Raw genomic sequence first — 23,496 nt, 5'->3', positions numbered from 1 at the left:
GCCGCGCCCAGCCTTTCTACGATCGTGGCCCTCCGCGATTGGCCAGCGCCGAGTGACGCAAGCCCATCACGGCGCCCATTGGCTCGGAGGACCCAGGGGGCGGGGCCAAGGCGTCCATCGTGGCGGTCGCCCGCCCAGGCAGGGGGCGTCTGGGCATTTTTCGCGCGGGCGACGGGCAGACGTCTCCGGTCTCTGGGCTGCTGAGGGGGCGGAGTCATGGGCTCGTTGGAGGCAGAGTCAGACGGAGTTTCCTCAGTAAATGGATTTCCCCCCTCAAGCCTGACGCACTTTCACCTGGAATGACAAGAGTTTAATTCCAGACTGAGAGAGGTCCTGTCTGAGGAATTTTTACTGAGACTGACGGAGTTTTACCTCCGCCGGACAGGCCCAGAGCAGAGCAGGAACTGGAGACTGCGGCCTTAGGTTAGAAAAAAGCCTGCAAAGACATTCCGGGACAGAAGTCTGTAGGGAATGAGATCGCGCATTTAAAACTAGGTTTAACTCCTAGTGAAGACTTAATAAATCATAGGTGTTCTCCCCGAGTGGCAGAGATACATGTAATTTTATTTTTCTTTGCATTTCTAAGCTTTCTGCTCTGAGTGTACTTTATTTTTACTTTTTTATATTTAATGAGAAGAAAAGAAAATTTCACGGGAGTAGATTCAGGGCTTCTGCCCACCTGTTGCGGCGAATGGTTGTGAAAGAGGGGCCCCTGAACAGTAGCTCGGGAACAGTTTAGACACTGGAATATTAAAATTGAGAAACCCGAGAAAACACCCTACCCAGGCGTTTTTCACTTTTTTGAAGCAAATTACAAACTGTTGAGTTCCGTAGAATTACAAAGCAATACTTTCTTTAACATGTAGTTACTCCTTCCACTGTTCTAGGTTCTGGGTCTGCAATGGTCAGTAAGTCTCGTAGCTGGTGATTGGAAGATACGCAAGAAGTGTAAAGATAGACGGGTTCCAGGCAATTCTTTGGTGTTATGAAGTCAGGTCAGTGCTTCAATTATATTTTGGTGGGGGAAGAAGGAAAGAAGTTAATTCGGTCTCCTGATACACAGGCCCTTTGTAAGGGCACAGTTTCTGTCATTCCCTGGGCTGGGCTCTGAGTCTCCTAGTCTTCTTCCTCCAAATTGGCAGAGTGGAATCAGTGACTGTTTATTTAAACTGAGCTGGCCCAGGCTGCTTCCTTCTGTGGACTGGAAAAGAGGTGAGGGCTGACCAGAGACTCCAGGACAAAGAAGACTGCCTCATTTTAAACCCTCAGCCTTGAGCTAGCTGGATCCTAAGGTGCCTGCAGGGGCAGGAGACTCAGTCCTGGCCCTGGGACCTTTCTGGAAAAATCTTTCGAATGCCTTCTGGTTGAGATTTACACATTTACATTAAAGGACCTTGGAAAGCTGTAAGAGGTTCTGAAAAGAGTCAAGTAATTTTATTTATTGAGTTAATATTTGCGAATGCCAAAAGGATGCCTGACACTGTGTAAGAAATCTCAGTGAAACTAAAAGAAATTTTAATCATTCAGATGTAAAAAGAAAATGCACGAGGTCTCTATATTAGTCCAGCACAGTGTGAATGAGTAACCATATGGAGAAGGCATAAGAGGCTGGACTTGAAGAGAAAAGGCCAGTGGATTGCATTTTAGTCTTGGTTAATGCTGTAGAAGTGGAATGTTGAAATGGACTCCCCCAGCTTTGTTTTTGAGGCTTTTATTTTTTCGATAAACATGTTAAAAATCATAAAAAACAGTAATTTGACCCAATGCAGCTTGCTGTCCATGTAGTCTTGAACATGCAAGTCCAAACCTTTGAACAGTTTTATATCCTCTCTGCATGATTTCTCTGATAATTCTTGCTTCAGATGCCATTAATATTTTAAAACAGTTCCTAGGCACTTGTGATAAGAGCTATAAAATATGTAAAACACAAAGCTCTCAGTCTTTGTGAATTGCAAAGAAAAGTGATGAGAAAAAGTTGAACATTAAGTCTAAATAAATGTCAGTGTAAAAAAACTACACCAAACCCAGTAGCAATCTGAACTAAGTGTGAAATTCAAGAACTGCTCTTAATATGGTAGCCACTGACCACAGGTACCTACGGATTCTTTATCCCACCTCTCTTAGCTGGGGGTAAGCTCGGTTGGTAGAGCGCATGCCGAGCTTGCGTGAGGTACTTGGTTCAATTCCCAGTACCTCCAATTGAAAAAGGCGGGGGCGGGAGGGAGAAGCCACCTTTTCTCTTATTCACAGTCTTTCTAGAGCTTGTCACTCATTTCCCAAGGTGCACTCTCCTGAGGTAGAAAAAGAACCTCTGGGGTTCTGAACAAATGAACCAGTCTAACTTCTGGTGATGAGGCTAAAAAAGGGAATAACCTTTGTCATTGAGTATCAAATCCCTTTCCAACTCCATTGGTTCTTTTCTGCTCGTGTTTTGTTTTGGGTGGAGGTAATTAGGTTTACTTGTTTATTTTTAGAGGAGATACTGGGGATTGAACCCAGGATGACCTTGTGAATGCTAAGCATGCACTCTGACACTCGAGCTAAACCCTCCCCCTTCTGACTGCATTGGTTCTAATTCTTTGTTTTCAATAAAATTGATGGAAGGCAAAATTGAGCTGTCAGCTGGGATTTCAGTACAATAATTGTTAATGATAGATCACAGTGTGACTTGGCTTCTAACTCGAAAGATGTTCAAAGAGTTGAAAGACATCATTGTAACAAAATGCCTTCCTTCTCCATCCATTTAGTTATCTAGTTATATGAACAATGTTTGGGGGAATTAATGCTTGCTCTAGCAATAAGTGCTGTTAATCCACTGTTACATGATGCAGTGATACATTTCCAATATTTTACTGTCTCTGTTCAGTAATTATCAAAATTTGGAATATATATATTGTTTTGATAAGCTTTATAAAATTTGAACTGATTTTAAGTGCTATGATAGCTCCATGTAGAATGATTTTTTATGGTTTGAAGAAAGTTTTTAAATACTAAAATATATTTTTTTATGCAACATAGACTATTAGTTTTAAGCATACAACTATAGTACATTGAGATAAAAGTCTGTGAGGAAAGTAGAATAGAAATATAACTTAAAAGAGAAAGAAAAATTAGGTAAGTTTTCCGGTTCTTGAGAGCTTGTTTGGAGGTTCTAGCAGGGGAGCGCAGCTAGTCATATACCTTTGACTGAGCAGAACGGTCCTCCTTTTTCGGGGTTGGTCGTCCTCTTCCACCGAGCGCCCAGCTTCAGGAGGAACGCACATGGAGCGGTGAGGGAGGAAGGGGACACCCGCCTAGCCAGCCAGATCAGCCAAATCAACCCTGGTGATCAATGGGGTGACAGATATCGCAGCCAGACTGCCCTCACATCCGAGTTTTCTGGTACTTAATAAAGAGATTGTTAATTTTTTTTAACTTTTGATTTTGATATAATTTCAAATTTCAGAAGAGATGCAAGAATAGTACAAAAAGTTCCAACATACTCTTCACTCAGACTTTTTACTCAGACTCCCCAATTAACTTTTTACTGGGTTTGCCTTGTCAGTCTCTCTCTATGTATGTGTATCTTATATATATATATTCATAATTTTTTCTGAACAATTTATGAGTAAGTTGCAGATATGATGCCTCATTACTCCTAAATACTTCCTGTATTTCCTAAAACCAAGGCATAGTCTCCTCATAATGGAACCATCAAAATCAGGAAATTATCATTTGTATTGATCCAGTATCACTAATCGCCAAACTCCATTCAGATTTCTCTTGATTCTTCCAATAATGTCCGTTAAGGGAACCCTCTTACACTGTTGGTGGGAATGTAAATTGGTGCAGCCACTATGGAAAACAGTACAAAGGTTCCTTAAAAAACTAAAAATAGAGTTACCGTATGATCCAGCAATCCCCCTCCTGGACATATATCTGGAAAAGGTGAAAAGTCTAATTTGAAAAGATACATGCACCCCAGTGTTCATAGCAGCACTATTTAAAATAGCCAAGACATTGAAGCAACCTAACTGTCCATCAACATATGAATGGATAAAGAAGATGGGGTATATATACACAATGGGATACTACTCAGCCATAAAAAAGTATGGAATAATGTTATTTGCAGCAACATGGATGGACCTAGAGATTATCATACTAAGTGAAGAAAGTCAGAAAGAGAAAGACAAATATTACATGCTGTCACTTATATGTGGAATCTAAAAAATAATACAAATGAATTTATTTACAAAATAGAAATAGACTCACAGACAAAAAAAACTTACAGTTACCAAAAGGGAAAGCGGGGGAGTGATAAATTAGGAGTATAGGATTAACAGATATACTGTATATAAAATAAATAGACAAAGAAGGAGGGTGTAGCTCAAGTGGTAGAGTGCATGCTTAGCATGTATGAGGTCCTGGGTTCAATCCCTGGTACCGCCACTAAAAATAAATATATAAAATAAATTACCTCCCCCCCAATATAATAATTAAAATAGACAAAAAGGATTTACTGTATAGCACAGGGAACTATATTCCATATATTGTAATAACCTATAATGGAAAAGAGTTGCAAACTATAAACTGAGTCACTTTGCTGTATACCCAGGATCCATTGATGATTCTTCCCTTAATTATTACCATAGTGATTTCCAAATAGTGATTTCCTAATTCTATCATTCCTTCTCCATTTATTCCTTGGAATTCTCCTGTGAGGTAGAACTTTTCCTTTTTTAAATTTATTTTTTCATATCAGTATCAACTCACAGAGTCCTGTTTTACTGAGTAGGTTAAAAAAAATCTATTAATACATTATTTATTTTGATTCTCACAAACTGTCTCAGACTTGACCAATGGGAGTCCCCTCCTTTGAAAATTGTGATAACATGTACATAACATAAAATTTACCACTAATCATTTTTAGGCATACAATTCAGTGGCATTGTGTATTGTCACATTGTTGTACAACCATCACCACCATCCATCTCCAGAACTTTTTAATCATCCCAAACAGAAACTCTGTACCCATTAAACAATAATTCTCCCTTCCCGCATCTTCCCAGCCTCTAGTACCTCTGTTCCACTTTCTGTCTCTGTGAATTTACCTATTCTAGTTACCTCATGTAAGCGGAATCATGCAGCACTTGTCCCTCTGCATCTGATTTATTTTACTTAATATAATGTCTTTCAGGTTTTCCGTGTTGTAGCATGTATGAGAGCCTCTTCCTCACATGTGTCCTTTCTGCCATGTCACAACCATTCTTTGACCACTTAATTTTCTGGTATAACAAGATATTCCAGACTCATCTATTCTTTCCCAAGTCCAGGCCTCGAATGGACCATTTCTCCAAGAAGCTCTGGCTCTTTTTCATAGAGGATGATAGTGACAAATATCTGGGTGTGCTCATAGCTACTGGGGTATCATTGCTTTTAGGTTGTCTCAGTGGATAGAACTGGGAAATATATTTATGTATATGTGTATATATACCCACATATATAGAAAGAAACAGAAATAGATGTTTGTATGTTTACAACTATTTTTATATCAATGTACCTATATATATTAAAAACTCATGAGTATACACCAATAACTCCAATTCCAGTTCAACACCAAAGAGTTTATTCTAGCCTTCCCTCTTCTCATGATTTTAACTCTATTCTCTGACAATAAGAAGACAGGTGCCCATTAAAATTCTCATGTATACAAATGTATGTAATTAATCTATTAACAATGGCTGGTTGAATCGTTGGCCTTAGAATGTGTCAACCCCCAACCCCAGCCAGCTATTCTTGGTCAAATCCTTGACTCATATTTTAAAATGTGTGCTGATGGACAGCAGATAACTGGGATATTTCAATTCCATTGATGACAGATAAAAAAGTGATATAAAAGTTTTCATTTAAAATGTCAATACTCCCAGTTGCATTCGAAATGACATCCTTTACAACTATTTAAGCTTATCATGAGAACTTTTAGATGTCAAATTTAAAATATGTGGCAGTATCTAGTTTTACTAAGTTATTTAGGGACCATAAGAACAAAAAAAGTTTTGAGACCACTGTAGCAGAAGAATAGAACTGAACCATTAGGAGAGAGACAGAGAAGACAAGAGTGAGGGTAATCCAGTGAGAGGGAGAAAGAGCAATAATTGTTCCAAAAAATATAAGAAAAGAGGACAACACAAGAAATATGGAAAGTAAAAATAACAAAATTCAAAAAATATTAAAGGAGAAACAAGGTAAATAGAAAACATGAAATAACATGGTAGGAATAAGTCCAAATATATAATCAAAAATAAATATGAATGGATTATATTCCCTTCATAAAAGGAGGCTCTGGTTTAAGTGAAAAATCCAAACTCCAGCTATATGCTGTTTATCGGAGATACACATAAACCAAAACAGCATAGAATGGAAAATGGCTTCCCAGGCAAATGTTTACAGAAAGCAAGCATGTGAATTCAGACAAAGTAGAATTTAATTCAAAAGCATTAAAAAAGCACAAAGAAGTGCCTCTCCTGTTGATTAAAGGCACAAGTTATGAGTCAGACATTTTATAAACACAGTAGCATAATTTTGAAATGTATAAAACCAAAACTGAAATAAACAGTGAAAATGACAGATGCATAATCAAAATGGGAGAATATACCTCTTAGAATCCTCCGACGGAGCAGACAACAAAGATGTGACTAGCACAGTTCACAAGCCTGAGCTTATAAAGAACTCTCCTCTCCACCAAGAACATGTGCTTTTTGCAAAAGAGAAACAGCCACAACACTTGATTCTATTTGACTCTTGCAGGGTAAGATCGACCATTGTGTTTTAGGGTTTGGAAACAGAATTGTTTCCAAGTTTTGACTTTTGTGAATAAAGCTGCTGCGAGCATTTGTGTACATATCTTTGTGTGCAAGAAATGTTTATATTTTCACTTCTCTTGGGTAAATACCTAGTAGCGAAACTACAGGATCACGAGGTCAGTGTATGTTTAACATTTTTAGAAACCGTTTTCCAAAGTGGCTTTATTGTTTGACATTCCCACCAGCAGCACGTGGCTTTCTTATACTGCTGTTGCTGATTGTTATTTAACTCTTTCATTGTTACTCAACTTCTCACTTGTTTACTTTGTTACATGTTTTTCTGACCAGATTTCAACAAGCTCATTAGAAATAAAAATATGTGTTGTACTTCTTTGTGTTTAGTATAGTGCTGAGTACCTATCAGACATGCAATCCATATTTTTTTAATGATTATTAAACTGTTTCTCTGCAATATGCTTTAACAGACAGAACATCTTTTAAATTACTCTGAAAGATTGCTGCATAATACCATTTTCTTGAAAGCGGAATTCAACATAAGTTTGGTTTATCTTGGACTCATTACTAAAGCCTGGAATGTGCTCGTTTTAAGACACTAAGCCAGTATTTCTAGTTACCCGCACAGCATCTATTCTACTTTTCTTCCTTATTAAAAAAAAGGTTGTTTTTTTTTGTTCAGGGTACCTAGCTGAAAACACTCAGCTTCCAGACTCCCTCAAAGCTATGAACAGCTGTGGAATGAAGTTCAGCTGTATGAGTGGAAGTTCTAGGCAGAGAGGATTCCAGGGAAGTTTGTTAAATGAAGACTCCTCTGGGATACCTTTCACCTTTTGCCTGTTGCCCCTTTCTCCCAGGCAATGCTCCTTCTTGCCTGGATTGCTGATGAAAGTTTGAAATATTGAGAAGGTTCAGCAGCCATTTTGCAAGTATGAGGAAGGAAGCTGCATGCTAAGGATGTCAGAGGGGAAAGAGAGAAGGAGTCCGGGTTACTGGTGGCATCCTGGAGTGGCCATCTAGCCCTGACCTAGCTCTGGACTGCCCACTTCCAGGTCCCACATTACATGAGAAATAGGAATATCATAGTGACTGGGTTTTTATAACACACATGCATACAACACAATCCTCACTTTTACAGGCACTTTCCTACCACACTGCTCTAAGTTAGATTTTCCAAATACTGTTACTGGTTTTCTCATGAATAGGCTACTAGCACTGCTAAGGATCAAGTGTGCTTAAGTATGGCAACTGGAAATAAGTGGGTCCCAGGGACATAATTTTTATCAGTGGGACTTTCTTCTGATACCAGGAAAAGAGATGAGTCATTTAGCCTTATAGCATCTCTATTTTGTGGCCGGAAAAATTGAGATTCACAGGACCAAAATAATCAGTTTAAGGCTACAGGTTACTTTTCCAGCTTATCTGTCTGTCCCATACACGAGTCTTATCATTTTCTTGGAATGTCCTTTTCCCCTGAGTTTGCCCGGCAAACCCCTGCTCATCTCTCTGTTTAAACCATAGTTTCTCAACCTCAGCATTATTGACATTTGGGGCTGGGCTGTTCTTTGTTGTGGGGGGCTGTCTTGTGCATTGTAGGATTTTGATAGCATCCCAGGTCTCTACTATTGGTTGCCAGTAGCACCCCCCCCCCCAGCTATGACAACCAAAATTGCCAAATGTCCCCTGGGAGCCAAGATCTCCCCCAGCTGAGAACCATTGCTCTAAATTCTTGTCAAATATCCCCCTCCTGTGCACCTGCACAGTCTTCCAGCAAAATACCTGTGACCCTTGGCAGTACAAGTTCATCTGCCTGGAGCTCTGTATTAGACTGGAAGCTCCTTGAAGGCAGGGGAAGGAAAAGCTCAGAGAGAGAAAGAAAGGAAGAAAGAGAGAAAGAGAGAGAGAGAAAGAGATAGAGAGAAAGAGAGAGGAAAAGAAAAGGAAAAAGGTCCAGGAGAAGAATGGATGGGAGTAGAATTCAGGAGTCCTGGCTCTGTGGTGCCACAATTCTGACCCTCACTGTTAAAGACTCACTGTTTAAGGCCTTTGCTCGGTGTCATATTTTATAGGCTCCCATGCTATAGTCAAGGGACAGATTCTAGCAAGAAAGCTCCACGTTGCTCATTGTTCTGGCTCAGCTCAACACCCCGATCAGGCCTGATGGAGAGGAGAAGGCATATATGGCTGGCTCCTGGCTGTGGTGCTTTGGATGCTGCCAACAAAATTGGGATCATCTAAACTGAATCTAGCTGGCTAATTCTAAATATAAAAATTTTCACTGTATTAAAAAAAGGGGGGGGGGGCTCCTGAGCACATGGAGCTCCCCAAACACCAGTTAAAATGGAAAAGGAAAGCAAAAATTTAAGACAACTTTTTACATTCTCACAAGGAGAAGTGAAAAACTCCTAAATGATATGAGTGAAGAACAAAGGTCTGTATATAATATTTTCGCTTCCTTTATGGACACAAAGTTGCACCTTAATCTTGCAGAAGGTGCTATGTACACCCGTCTCCCAGTTCCAGTTTCCCCTAATGTTGTCCTCTTACACAATCATGGTACATTTGTCACAACTAAGAAACCCACTGGATGCACAGAGATTCATTACCCACCCCAAGAAATGGATGAAGTTCTTTGGTTTGCTAGGACGAGTGATTCCAGTGCTTTTAATTTCATGACCATGTGTTTAGAGGCGGACGTCTGTGAACTGTTTGAGTAATGTTTAGACGCCAAAGGTATGGGCAGGAAACCCTCCTGGTTGCATTGGCAGATGTCTCCTTCAGTCCTGCGGCTGCCCAACCCTTCCTGGAGAAGAGTTGCAACACTCCCTGAAGCTCCTTTGTGTGTGTTAGGGTTCTAAGAAATTCAGTACTCCGTTGACTTCTGCAAAATGCTGCAGCTCTGTGCTCAGTAAATTAAACAGAGCTTAAAAGCGCACAGCAACAAAAGGAGAAGGTTCGTTTGAAAAGTGAAAGGATATTGCATGACTCTCTTTTTCACATGGCATTGACCCAGAGCAGTAAATGGCTCAACATTTGGTTTTGTCTCTTTAAAGAAAGCACAAACTCTCCATTATCGAGAACTTGACTGACACCAAGGTTCAAAGGCAGCTACAAAAGCAAGTTTTATCTTACTTGAAACAAGTTTCAGCCCTGCAGGCCCCCTTCATTAGTCCTAGGAGAATAAATATCAATTCACTGGTTTTGAAAATGTTTAATAAACATTTTGGGGGGCTTAATTTTACATTGACAGAAAAGTTGCAAAGCTGGTAAAGAGAATTCCATATGCCGGCACCCCACATCCTGGTTCCAGTTTCCCCCAATGTCATCCTCTGACACTGCCATTAGTACATTTGTCGAAACTCAGAAACCAACACTGACACAGTGCTGTTAACTAGACTCTAGACTTTATTTGGATTTCAACAGTTTCCCCCTTAATGTCTGTTTTCTGTTCCAGGATCTTGCCTTGGTTTTGATGACTTAGCTTCCGTTTGGTACATCTGTTTTTGCAGAGTGTTTCATGACTAAGTTCAGTAAATGATACTTACTTGAAGAACTGGATTTACTCAAGTTCAACCTTCCCAGACACATACACACCCGAGGCGCTGACTCCAAAATAACAGCAACTGGATCCCTCTCCCTTTGGTGAGGTGGCCCTTGCCTTTGGGTGATGCTGTGAGTTTTTTTCAAGACCTGGCTCGTAAAAGACTGGATTTCCGCAGAATGGCCCAGGGACTCGCAACATTAAAAAAAAAGAAAATCTATTTATAGCTGACTTTGTGCATCTGATATTCCCATGGGGAAAGACAGCAAGCTGAACATTTTCTATTCTCTTCTCTCACAATCTTTTTTTTTTTTCCATGAAAACAGCCAGGATTTATGTGGTTCCATGAGCCAGCTAGATAAAATAAAGACCAAACTCTGGTTTGGTGGATAAAGGAGATATGAGAAGAGAAAAGCTTTGAGAGTGAAGAGGGAATAGAATTAGGATTGCTTCCGAGAAGATTGGAACAGAGACCATCTATCTTCCATTTCCAGACCCTGTAAGAATGGTCCTCACAACCGGGGGACGAGGGGCCTGGGCTTGTGACATAGATGGATGGACTTCAGGCTGGTTTTCAGCTCCAACACACTAGTTAGGTTACCTTGGACAGGTTACTTACCCTCTCTGACCCTCAATTTCCCTGTCAGTAAAATGAGAATCAGGGTTGAACAAGATAATGTGTTAAACACCATTTGTGACACAGAGAAAGCACACAAGGCATGTGATGTACATTGTTACCGAGGACAGTCGATCCTCAACACCAAGTGCCATTCCCACGTGCCTCCTGGTTTCCCATTCATCTCACTCTTTCTTCCATCTTCTGATATTTGGTAGCTAAGAAGTTCGACGGGTCCCAGAATGCTAAGCAGAACAATGGAGGGTCCAAGTCTTTAAAATATGTCCAAGTATAAAATCTGATCACTGGTCACAAGCAGGGATGGGGTCTGTGAAGCAGCAGGTATGTCGTAGTGATGCACACTAGGTGAGTTTTCCCCAGTTGCTCCCTCTCCCAGCCAGAGAACAAAATGCCCACTTGACCCCTGGGTGGGCCAGTCCTGGCCACCAGCTGCCAATGACCGACTCTGTCAGTGTGACCTAAGACAACATTCCCAGCAGAGGGCTGCAAACATTTACAGACCCGTGACCTACGGTGAGATTTGGGGGCAGGGCTTGGATTCCGCCATACCTGGGGGTGGGTGGCTTGTGGGAGCTGCACTGCACAGAGCAGGTGAGCGAGGCTGCAGGATCTGGGAAAGAAGAGGTTGGGTTCTCCACTTTCATAAAGGGACCCTGTTGTTTCATACTAAACAATCATTTTCCATTTGAAAATGGGTTGTATTTTCCAACTGAGAGCTCCAGAATTATAGTTGATTACAGTCCTTGGGATCCACAATATGTTTCCAAAAGCTCTTGTCATGGTCCGTGCCTGCCTGATCCACAGCCTTGTGGGGAGCTGAGAGGTGGAGGACCGACCCCTGAACTTGAGCAGGACCATAGGGCTTAGTGCTTGGCTCTGCTGGGTGAGCTGGAATAAACCATGAACCTCTTTCGGGAGCTTTCTTTTTCATTGTTGTCATTTGTTTTTACTAGAAAAGGTAGGAATGTGCATGAAAGCAACCTCACAGAGCAAGCGCCTGGAACACAGCAAGGAGCTTGTTGCCTTTAATTCCAGATCCCAGAGCAAAGGCAGTCCATCTGGGCATGAGCCTCTTCACTTCACTTGAGAGGCTTTGCCTTGGTACCTGAAGGAGGATGACTGCAGTAGGGACAGCCCCCTGTGTGAGCCCTCCCCCCTTCGCCCACAAATGGCCTCCTCGGAGCAGGTGACCAGAGTGCCCACTGACCCAGACACAGACCCCAACCTGTCCAGGGACAGGAGCATCCCTGAGCTAGAATCTCAAGAAAGCAGGCTTCATAAAGGAGGCAATGTTTGTGAGGGCCTTGAAGGATGCATAGGAGTTTGCACAGGATTTAGCTTTATAGTTTTTTTTTAATTGAAGTATAGTTGATTTTAAAGAGGAGGGATAAATTACGATTTAGCTTTACTTTGTCCCCTGCCCCTTCTCCCTGCTAGAGAACTAGATGCCACCTGGCCCCTGAGCTAGAATCTCAAGAAAGCAGTAATAGTTCATCTGGTTGCTAAGAAAAGACCTGAAACTAACACAACATATATATTCAGCCTTTAACACCTGCTGCTATTCCTGAGACTAAGTGGATAAGAGGATCCTTCTGGATCTCTGTATGCTTATTTCAACTCTTCCGGGACATCCCTTGTCCCCTTCCTACCTCATTCTTAGCCCCCCTCAAGACTTCTTTGCTATTGTTGTTTTAACCAACAACTTTTCTTTCTTTCTTTCTTTTTTAAACATTTTTTATTGAGTTACAGTCATTTTACAATGTTGTCTTTCTTTCTTTCTTCCTTCCTTCCTTCCTTCCTTCCTTTCTACAACAACTTTTCTTTAAAAATGGAGGCAAGAGTGCTTGAGAGAGACAGAGAATTTCCCTCCTGTCCTCCCCACCCTTTCCTTGTTTGGCTTTAAATTCTGCACAGTCACTCCCTCCGCCATTTCTTACTCTCTCCCTAAAGGAGCTGGAAGGAATTTCTGGGTGTCTGGGCTCAGGCGGTGTTGTCCTTGGAGCCCCAGGGAGAGGTTATCTCAGGAACCGGAACCGGGATGGAAACCTGGGGTTCCGAGGTCTTAGGCCGTGGCCCTCCCTGCAGCTCTCCCGCCTCCTCACTTTGCACAATGACACAGCTGACCTTTTCCATTTCATCTTGTTTTTTCTCTGCAACCTACTTGGCACGGCAACCATAAATCAACCTGCTTCCTCCTTGGCATTTCTTATGTGTATCCTGCTGAAATTAAAAACTCAAAAGGAAGAGGCCCTGTAGACCCTGAAATGTTCAGCTTGCCTTCTGGCCTTGGCCACTGGCTTGACTGGTCCCACCTGCTCTCCTGGGAGAGTGGGCAGCTGACGAAACCTCCCTTCCAGTAAGTGCTCTTGTTTGCATATCCTGGTTCAAAAACAGGAACCGCTTGTTGGAAATCGATCAGGTAGGTAAAGTTACTGATGGAGTGGATTTGCTTCGAGCTGCAGGCAGCGGCCTTCGTAAGAAGGACGGAATCTGCCCAGCTGTTTTACTGATTAAAATCTCCCTGGTTTTTTTACTTGCTAGTTCTAAAAGTTCTTAGAACCCCTTTCCAGGAAGAAGCCAGGTAATAGAAAATCAGAGTAACAAAGAACAGTAAGCCTTGTTTGTGTCCTCCTGTCTCTTAAAGCTCTTTTTATTTTCAAAGGAACCGGCATGAGGATGTGTGAAGTAAGTCATCATTAGGGACATTGGCTGATGAGTACATGATGTGAGCCAGGCTCTGTGGAAGGCACCTGCCTCCACTCCCTCTGATTTCTGCAGAGTAGGAACTGGCTCCATTCTCAGAGGAGGAAGAAGAAGCTCTGAGAGGTTAAACCTGAGGTCATGTAACTACTCAGTGATGGAGTTGGGATTCCAACCTAGATCCCCATGACCTCAGAAGTTGTCCAGTTTCCTGGAGGTTGCATAGCATGGAAAGGACCCTGCTTTCAGGACAAGATGCTTCAGAGACAACCCCCGCCTTCTGTGATTTGCATTTCATTAGCTAGAAACTGAAAAGTCAAGTTGTCTGAAACCAGCACAAGAATGTTCCTTTCAGTCTCTGTTTCTGTCCTGGGTTGGAGGTATAGACTGGGTCAGTTCACTGTGCAAACAGCAGACTGGGAGCGAGGCAGAGCCCACACCTCACTGAGTAAACAGCACCTGGAGGTCCCAGTAGGGCATACAAGGTCCTGGCTGGCGAGGCCTCACTTGGAGAGACAAACAGGAGAAGCTGCCTGTGGGCTGGGAGCCGGGAGCCCTGAGCGCTGGTCCTGGTGCCGCCATTACTAACACTATACTTCTCTGTTCCTGTCTGGAAGCAGAGGAAATCAGCTTGATGATGTATGAATCTGGCTGGGATTAGTTTACCTCAGGCTGTGTGGCCCAGTGGGTAGGCCTGCAGAGGGTAGAAACCAGCTGTCTGGGTTCAGGTGTGAGCTTCACCACTTACAAGCTCTGCGACCCTAGACAAGTCCTTAACTTTTCAGAGCCTGTTTTCCTATCATTCATCCAAGAATAATAGTAGGACCCATCTCACAGGGTTATCAAGAAATCAGTCAGAACGCACCATAGAATTTTAGAATATTTCATCATGGCCACAAGAGCCCCTTTCTTTTGGCTTTTTGTTGGTGGTGGTGGTGAAGTTGAGATTCAATTCAAGCAAAAGCTAGCAAACTTTAAAAAAAAAGTTAGAGTTAAGCTCCTAGAACTAAAGCTTAGTTCCCTGCTGGTACCTAGGAAACACATGCTGGGAATTATGAGTGATCCCCTAATTCTGCAGATAACACTCAATGCTTGGCACATGCAGGGCTCTTTACTAATTCTGTGGATGATACAAAGATATTTACACACTGACCTTTTCTCAAAGAACCCACAGTCCGGGAGGGACGCACACAAACAGCCACGATGCAGAACTAACTGCGTCACAGAGAAGATAAGGAATCTGCTCTGCTGCTTCAAAAACTTCTCCGGAGGCCAGACACAGCAAGACCCCAGGAGAAAGTGGACTTTGTGGTCACGTATAGCACATTTTCAGTCCCGACTTTGACACTGGTCAGCTAGATAATCTTGGACAATGTTCATAACTTCTCTGAACAATTTTCTCCTCTTAGGATGGTTAGTTTTATAAGTCAACTTGGCTAAGCCAGAACACCCTGTTAGTCTATTAAACTCCAATTAGGTGTTGCTGTGAAGGTATTTTGTAGACGTGGTTAACATCTGCAATCAGGTAACTCTAAGTGAAGGAGGTCCTCTGAGTGGGCCTCAGCCAATCAGGGACAGGCCTTAAAGAGCAAAACTGAAGTTTCTCTGAAGAAGAAACTCCTCCTTGGGCAGAATTAGCTCCTGCCCAGAGTTTCCCGCCTGCCAGTCGGCCCTGCAAACTTCAAACTTGCCAGCCCCACAGTTTTATAAGCCAATATATTTACATGCATGTAACTCCTACCACCTACTGCCTCTGCTTCTCTGGGAGTGGGCAAGCACATATGCAACTTCTTTCTTTTCCCCGACTGCCCCAAGGCTCATTCACCTCAGTTTCCCCACATCTAGTCATGAAACCACAGATCTTGGACCTGGAGGGCCTGTGTAGTCCACCCTCCTCTACCTGGGGATGAAGCTGTTCAGACGGAGAAAACACATGGTTTGTCCCAGGTCTCAAAGGCTATACTGGAGGCATCGTGACTAGTCCTGTGAGATTAGGACTCGGTTGAAGCAAAAGGAGCACTTGCCTCGGTGCAAAATTCAAGACAGTGCCCCCAAGTTCAGGAATCAAATAATATTTTGATGCAATATTTTTTTAAAAAATATAAATTACTGCAAAAAAAAAATCCATGATGAACAGAGTATCCCTTGTTTAGACAAGGAAAGATCAGTGTCGTTGGTTTCTCCTGTACTGCAGGCTCTGGTGAGGTTGGCACCACATCGCTGTCTGTGTCTGCCAGGGTCTCTGTATTCTACACGGCATCACATGGTCCCCATAGTGCTGTCATTACCATGCATGTGGTGGTTTCCTCTGGCCATCAAGACTGCACATGGGTGGCTAAGGGATGGAGGCATTTCCCGGGATGCAGGACTTTCAGGGCTTCGATCAGAAGAGTCCCAGCAAACCAGGATGGTTGGTCACCCTATCAGAGAAAGAAGCAGGGGCCAGATCTTGTGCACCTGTGTACCCCTGAGCCACTTAACTATTATTGACTGAATTTGTCCTTTTTGGCAGAGCGCTTGGCGGGCACTCAGCCCATCCCTAATCAGTTGCTTATCTGAGGCACAGAAAGGAAAAGGGGACTTGGCTGGGACCCACTGGCTAATCCGTGGTGCTCCAGTGCCAGGCCCGCCTGCCTCCCGCTGCTGCTTCATGACCGTCCCCTGAGATTCCTGAGACATGGGTTGACCTAGTGTAACCCATAAAAGCTTATTTGCCTACAACCTGCCCAGGAGGCTGTTTTTCCTTTTAACTTTCTTTTTTTTTTTTTTAACACTAGCTTTGGAAATTTTCTATCCCTAGACACAATGGTCCTTTTGCTTCTAGGATCAGTACGTTGTGCCTTCAGCTAACAGAGCTGGTGTATGGTCAGGCCACTCCAGACTGCAGTTCTCTGGCTCTCTGTAGATCCTCTTCTCGACCAGTCCCTGCTTCACTTATGTGAACCCAGTCCTCTTCATCACAGGGCTTCATTAGTGACTGAGGAGTCAACCTGGTGTCCGTTCCCCCTATAAATGGCCTCTTTCTCCCCTAAGGAGCAAAGATAGCTGCTATGTCGTGCTCGCCAACTACCTCGCACGGTGGGGGCTTGAACTCGGTGTTCTGGAAGACAGTAGGGTGCCTCTGTGACCGTCAGTTTCCTCATCTGTGAAGTTAGCATCATGATATCTTTTAAGGTAATTGTAAGGATGAAATGGGATAATGTATAGAAACCACCTTGTGCAGTCCCATGGGAGGTCATGTATTTTGTTTCCCTTCTCTCTAGTTCTCTTCCAAATCTCAAATGTGGTGATTTTCTAATTCCACTTTTACCACCAATGATAGGACGCACCTAGAATTCAGGAATCGTCACGATGTTGGCCATTTCAGATTGAATCTGAGTAGACATTACAGCAGGTGGTCACAGTTCTCCCCACCGGCTGTTATTCTTATATTTACAACACCTGCTGCTGTTTCCAGGATGCTAACATTTACTTTGGTCTTTATGTCAATGCCTTTTGTACCGAGAGCCAGCTGTGGGGCTATTTCTCTTTCAACTTTGCCACTGAATTGTGCTTTGTTGATAAGAAAATAAACACCACTCACCCAGATAGCACCAGAGCAGCCTTCAAGACTGGTTAGAGTGGGAGCCTTCTGCTCTTGGTGTGGCTTGGAAGGCTGTCCTTTTTTTTCCTGGCTTGATCATTTGGCTGAATCTTACTTTACCTTGTGTTACTTCTGTCCTTCTGCCTGCCCTTCCTTGGAGCCCTTTTTAATAATCCCTCTCTACTTGTGGGATTGTACTAGACAGTTGAAGATTAATGAATCATAAAAAGGAAAGGTGAGACAGAGAACAAATTAGTGGTTGCCAGGTGCTGGGGCGGGAAAGAACTGAGAGTGAGCGCTGATTGGGGACAGGGTCTCTTTTTTGGGGGGGTGGTTAAGAAAATGTTTTAGAACTAGACAGAGGTGGTGTTTTCACACTATTGTGAATGTCCTAAATGCCACTGAATCGCACACTTTAAAATGATTAGTTTTATGTGAATTTGACCTCAATCAGAAAGAAAACAAAATGTTAAGAAGCCAGATACAAAAGAGTATAATCTGTATGAATCAATTTATCTGAAGTTTGGGAACAGGCTCACCTGTGATGATAGACATCAGAACCGGGGTGACAGTGCTGGGGTGGGGGCAGTGGGAGGGCATGACTGGAAGAGGCACAAGGGAACGTTCTGGGGTGATGGAAATTGTCTGCATCTTGTTTGGGGCAATTGTTAACAGAGCATATACAACTGTCCAAAAATATCAAATTGTACATTAAGATCTGTACATTGTATTGATGATAATTACACCTCATTTTCAAAATTAAAAATTTTCAAAAATTAAAAAAAAAAAAGGAAAGGTGACTATCCTAGAAAAAAGGCCAAGGCCAAGGCCACAGCAATATTTGATTTGACATGTTTCCCTGGAGTCAATTCATCCTTTTTTTTTTTTTAACTGAAGTGTAGTCGGTTTACAATGTTGTGTTATTTTCTGGCATAGAGCATAGTGATTTAGTTGTAAGTATATATATTCCGTCTCATATTCTTTTTCATTATAGGCTATTACAAGATATTGAATGTAGATCCCTGTGTCATGGTAGGAACTTGTTGCTTATTTATTTAATTCATCCATGTTTAAAGGTGTTGCCCTGATGAACTGTTTCCGGTACTTCACTGTTCGTTTGTTTGAATACAGTTTTTGGCGAGCAGGAGGTTGCATTATTGCTAGCTGTGGGCATGTGGCTTTTGTACCCACATAGTTTCATTTCCGAGAACTTCATGCACTTTGAGCTAACAGAGCCCAGTCCCAAGCCTGGGTTTAACTCTCTCTGGAGAGGGGCTTTGATAAAGCCATCACCAGCCTTGCTTTGCAGTCAGATACTCTGGGTTTGCTTCTGCCTCAGCAGTTTGACTCTTGCCTCATCTATCTGCCTCAGCCACTTGGTCGTTGTGTGACTTTGGGTGAGTTGCTTAACCTCTCGAGGCATGACTTCCTCCTGGGGTAAAAGCAGGAATGATAACGGCCCTTTCTGTCAGTGCTCTTGTGAGGACCGAGCCAAATGAGTCCAGAGCCCAGCACCGGGAAGAGCATCAGAAAGCATGGTTGGGTGAACAGGTCAGGTAAAATGTAGGACATCTAGTGACATTTGAATTTCAAATCAACAACAAATAATTTTTAGTATATGATTGTTATGCACCAAATATTTGTGTTCACTTCTCATCCCCCAAATTCCCATGTTGAAGTCCTAACTTGTATTTGGAAGAAATAATGAAGGTTAAATTAGGTCAAATGGGTGGGGCCCTGATCCAATAGGATTAGTGTCCTTATAAGAAGAGACACCAGAAAGCTCCCCCTTGGGGAGTGTATAGCTCATTGGTCCAGGGTTCAATTCCCAGTACCTCCATTAAAAAAATAAATTAAATAAATAAACCTAATTACCTCCCCACCAACAAAATTTAAACTAAAACCAAAACAAAACAAAACTGAAAGCTCCCTCCTTTTCTCTCCCCATCCTATAAAGACACAGTGAGATGGCTACTGTCTGCAAGCCAGGAGGAGAACTCTCACTAGAAACCAAATTAGCCAGAATCTTGATCTTGGACTCCTAGCCTCCAGAACTATAAGAAAGTAATTTTTGTTGTTTAAACCACCCCATCTATGGTATTTTCTTATGGCAGCCCAAGCTGACTAGTACAAAGCTTGTCCCAAATATTGTACTTTTAATCTGAAATTCAAACTTCACTGGTTATCCTGTATGTTTATTTGCTAAATCTGGCAACCCTATGTTTGAGGCATTATAGAAAGGCTTGTCATTATTAAGGGATAAAATGAAATGATGCATCTGGTGAAAGTAAACAGATTCATTCCCTGAAAACCTTACCTGTGGAGCTAAATTTAGAGTCTGGAAAAATTGAGCTACAGAGACCTTAGATTTAGGGAGCCCCAACATGGCAGGGGGTGGAGATAAGATGGAAAACTAAGAACAAAAGGATTAATTGAAAGTCTGCATAAGAAATGGTTAGACCTCCAGGTCTCTTTCTCTCTCTTCCTCCCAGTTTATCCCAAAACAGGAGCTCAGAGGGTCTTCTCCAGAAACAATGAATTGTCCCAGATAAATGACCCACATGCCCTGTCATTTTGGGAGCCATCAAATGAAAAAGACGGGTTTTCCCTTGATCATGTTATCAGGAAAAAAAAAATGGTTAACAAGCCCCTCCCACAAATCCAGAACAGCGAATCAGGTTTCTGGTTCCCCCATTCTCAACTTCAAACTCAAATCAAAAGACGGCCAAGTATCCCTAGACATCTGAAGAAATTCTTCATTATCAAAGACTGAGAGTAAAACACAACAGCAACAAAAAAGGGACCCGAGAAAACAGAAGAAGTGCAGGGGATACAAGAAAACAAGGCAACAATAACAATAAAAAACATCCCCAAACCCAGAGTTGATGTAGAGAAAATATTGCATCCATAACACCAGAACAGGATGCTATGAAAAGGGGACAAAATTTTCACACTACTATATAGAAAATAGATAAACAACAAAGTCCAACTCTGTAGCACAGGGAAATATATTCAGTATCTTGTGATAACCTATAATGATAAAGGATCTGAAAAAGAATAGATATGTGTGTATATATATATATATATATACACACACACACACATATATATGTACATATGTACAACTGAATCAATTTACTGTACACTTGAAACTAACACAACATTTTAAATCAACTATACTTGAATTTTAAAGAGGAACACAATTTTAAAAAGAGCTCTTGTATGAAGAAGTATGATAGCTAAAAAAACAAACAAACAAACAAACAAAAAAAACCCAGGAAGTTTGGAAGATAGAAACAAAGAAATGGGCCAGGAAGTGGAACCAAAAGGCAGAGAGTTGGACAATAGGAGAGGAAAAATGTAGGGAAATTGGAGGCTCAATCCAGGAGGTCCAATATCCAACTCCCAGAAGTTCCAGGAAGAAAGAACTGAGAAAATGGAAGTGAGGAAATAACTGAAGAAATATTACAAAACAAGTTCCCCAAAGTAGAGGCCATGAATCTCTATCTCAAAAAGGGTTTTCTGACTACCCAGCACAGAGACTGAAAAGAGCCCGGTGAAGGCATTCTTACATTTGGGACACCATGGATAAGAGAGAACACTACATTTCTAGAAAGAAGAACAATCATGTACAGTAGATGGGAAATCATAATGGAGAGCATTTCTCCACAGCAACATTCCAGTCTTGAAGTCATGGGCAATGTCTTCAAGTTTTGAGGAAAAATTATTTTCAACTTTGATTTCTCAACCCAGTCAAACCCACTAATCAAGTGTCAGGATGGAATAAAGAATTTCTTCAAACATTCAAGGACTCGAAAAATATATATATACATCTTGCCATCCTATAGAATGGGAGAAAATTTTTGCCAATCCTGTATCTGCTAAGGGTCTTGTATTTGGAATCTATAAAATATTACCATTCAATCTTAAAAGGACAAATAACCCAATTAAAAATGGATAAAGGATCTGACTAGACATTTCTCCAAAGAAGATATACAAATGGCCAAAAAGCATGTGAAAAGATGCTCAATATCACTAGTCATTTAAGGAAAGGCAAATCAAAAGCACAATGAGATAATCACTTCACACCAGTGAGGGTGGCTAAAATAACAAGTGTTGATGAGAATGTGGGGAAATTGGAATCAGTTCTCATACCCTGCTGATAGGAATGTAAAACTTTGCAGCTGCTTTGGAAAATCTGCCAGTTCCTCAAAATGTGAAACAGAATTACCTTATGACCCAGCAATTCCACTCCTAGGTGTATATATACCCAAGAGAAATGAAAACAAGAGATAGGTACATGTTGCTTAAAATAAAATATAGTTAAAAAAGAGACACCTAGAATCAGAATGACCCAACTGCATGCCTATTGAACCCTTTTGCATGCCTATTTCCTATTCAGGAAAACGGGTTAATTTTACAGCTTGGAGCACCTAGACGGAGAAGGAAGGGGAGAAATGGGAGAATTGGAGGTGAATTGTCCCAAGCTGGGACATTCTCCTCCACCTTCCCAACTGCGTCTTACTCCTGGGACTGGATTCTTCTCTTGCTGCCCTTCGCCACTTGAGGTTGTGGATTCCAGGTACCGTGCAGTGGTGCCCCCCAGAATGCTCTCACTCTTCCATCCCTGGGCCTGTGGGAATCTTCTCAGCCCTGCTTCCCAGACTCGCTGGCCCAGCTGGCTTGCTCTCAGATGTCCATCTTGGCTTCCTGTCTGACTCTTGCTCAACACCTGCTCTCCTAAACTTGACACTTTGGGACTTTCCCTGGTTCTCCCCACCCAGGGCTCAGACGCCAATTCCTCAGTACAGTGCATAGCCGCAGACCAACCACGCCCAGCCCAGCTCCTGAAGGCCTGGCCTGGAAGAATCCAGGCTCCACCTGCATGATCAAGAGGCAGAGTCACCTTGAGAGAATCACCACATCTCTTCTGGAGTCTCAGACTCCCCACTGGTAACCTGGGGGAGATTATTCACATTGTGAAGATTCAGTGTACAGCAATTAGAACCGTGACTGGCACAGAATGGGCCTAAGGAAATTATTAGCCAAAGAAACATGGAAGGAGAATTTCAAGCCACACCAAGAAAGAGCAGCAGACAGCTGGTGTGCTGACTGCGTGGGCAGCAGAAGACAATAAAGACGTCTGGAAGCAGGGCCACGCTGAGTGAGGGTCCCAGATTTTAACAGCTCTTAAGAAAAAAACAAAACAAAGCAAAACAATGGCTGTGTCCATAGCTGGATGGTCTTCTAGCCATCCCTGGGGCTCGGATGCCTTTTGGCCACACACCATCTTTAAGGGCAAAACAAAAGACCGTGCTTATCTAAGATTCCTCTTCCCCAGTCCCTTCCCTTCCGTTTCAGAGCATCCCCAGTCCTGGGCAGGTCTGAGCTTTCTCCTCAACCTCTCAATCGCGCCTTGACCTCCAGTGCCCTAAAATCCTTCTTGCTTTACTTTCTCTAGAACCAGCTTCCCCATCTTTTAACAATTGAAGTCAGTATCTCCCTTGGGAAATTCCTGCTGACTCTGAACTTGACTTTCTGATTCTTTTATCAACATCTTTTCATTTCACTATCAAGAAAAAAAAAGTTTCTAAATACGGTGTTCATGACTATATTTAACTCTCTCAGTTACTGTAGTTTGTTTATTTCAAGCTGCTTGGAGGGCTGGGAATCTTTAAACCACATTAAGATATTTGACTTGGATTCGTTTTTCGGGGGAAGCTAATACTTTACCGATCCCAGATGCAGAATTCACAGTTCAGTAAGATTTTCTTTAAAAAGGGTATCCTGTGATAAGTCAGTTTCGCCAACGAAGAATATTTGACAAGGAACAACCATCTATAACCATCCCCCAAAGTAAGAAGGACATGATCTCAGAATATAGGACGGTCTTTTAAATTTAGTACATGAAACTTTTTGAAAATGCCCACATTGTGCTTATTTTTCTCATTTCTCTGCTCTTCTGGGATTTGGCCACCAGAAGAAAAAAGCCAAGGTAGAGGGCGGGGACACCGCAAAGGGCTGCACGGCCATCTAGTGGCCATTTGTCCTCACTGCAGGCACGGGTGACAACTTTTATTCCACAGTTCACAGCTCTGATGAATTCCCACCCGGGGTTTCTGGCATGAGAATCAACCTGGGTCATTTGGTGGAATTTTTGAAATTCATTTTATAAGTGTTCCTACAACCTTGGACTTAAAGTTGTGGGCTCAGTATAAATCTGAAGATTGAGTTGGGT

The 23,496-nt window shown here is 42.2% G+C and overlaps 1 long non-coding RNA gene across 1 annotated transcript; it reads left to right on the top strand.

Moving 5' to 3' along the window:
* Positions 1–56: 56 nt before the first annotated feature.
* Positions 57–11,892, top strand: LOC105099471 (uncharacterized). The gene is made up of 3 exons (XR_004133695.2): positions 57–423; positions 888–995; positions 10,252–11,892. It is a non-coding gene; the product is annotated as an uncharacterized LOC105099471 (long non-coding RNA).
* The last annotated feature ends 11,604 nt before the right edge of the window (positions 11,893–23,496 follow it).

This window comes from Camelus dromedarius, chromosome 31 (genome assembly GCF_036321535.1).
Source record: "Camelus dromedarius isolate mCamDro1 chromosome 31, mCamDro1.pat, whole genome shotgun sequence".
Lineage (NCBI taxonomy): Eukaryota > Metazoa > Chordata > Mammalia > Artiodactyla > Camelidae > Camelus > Camelus dromedarius.
This window is presented reverse-complemented; position numbering and strand designations above follow the sequence as displayed.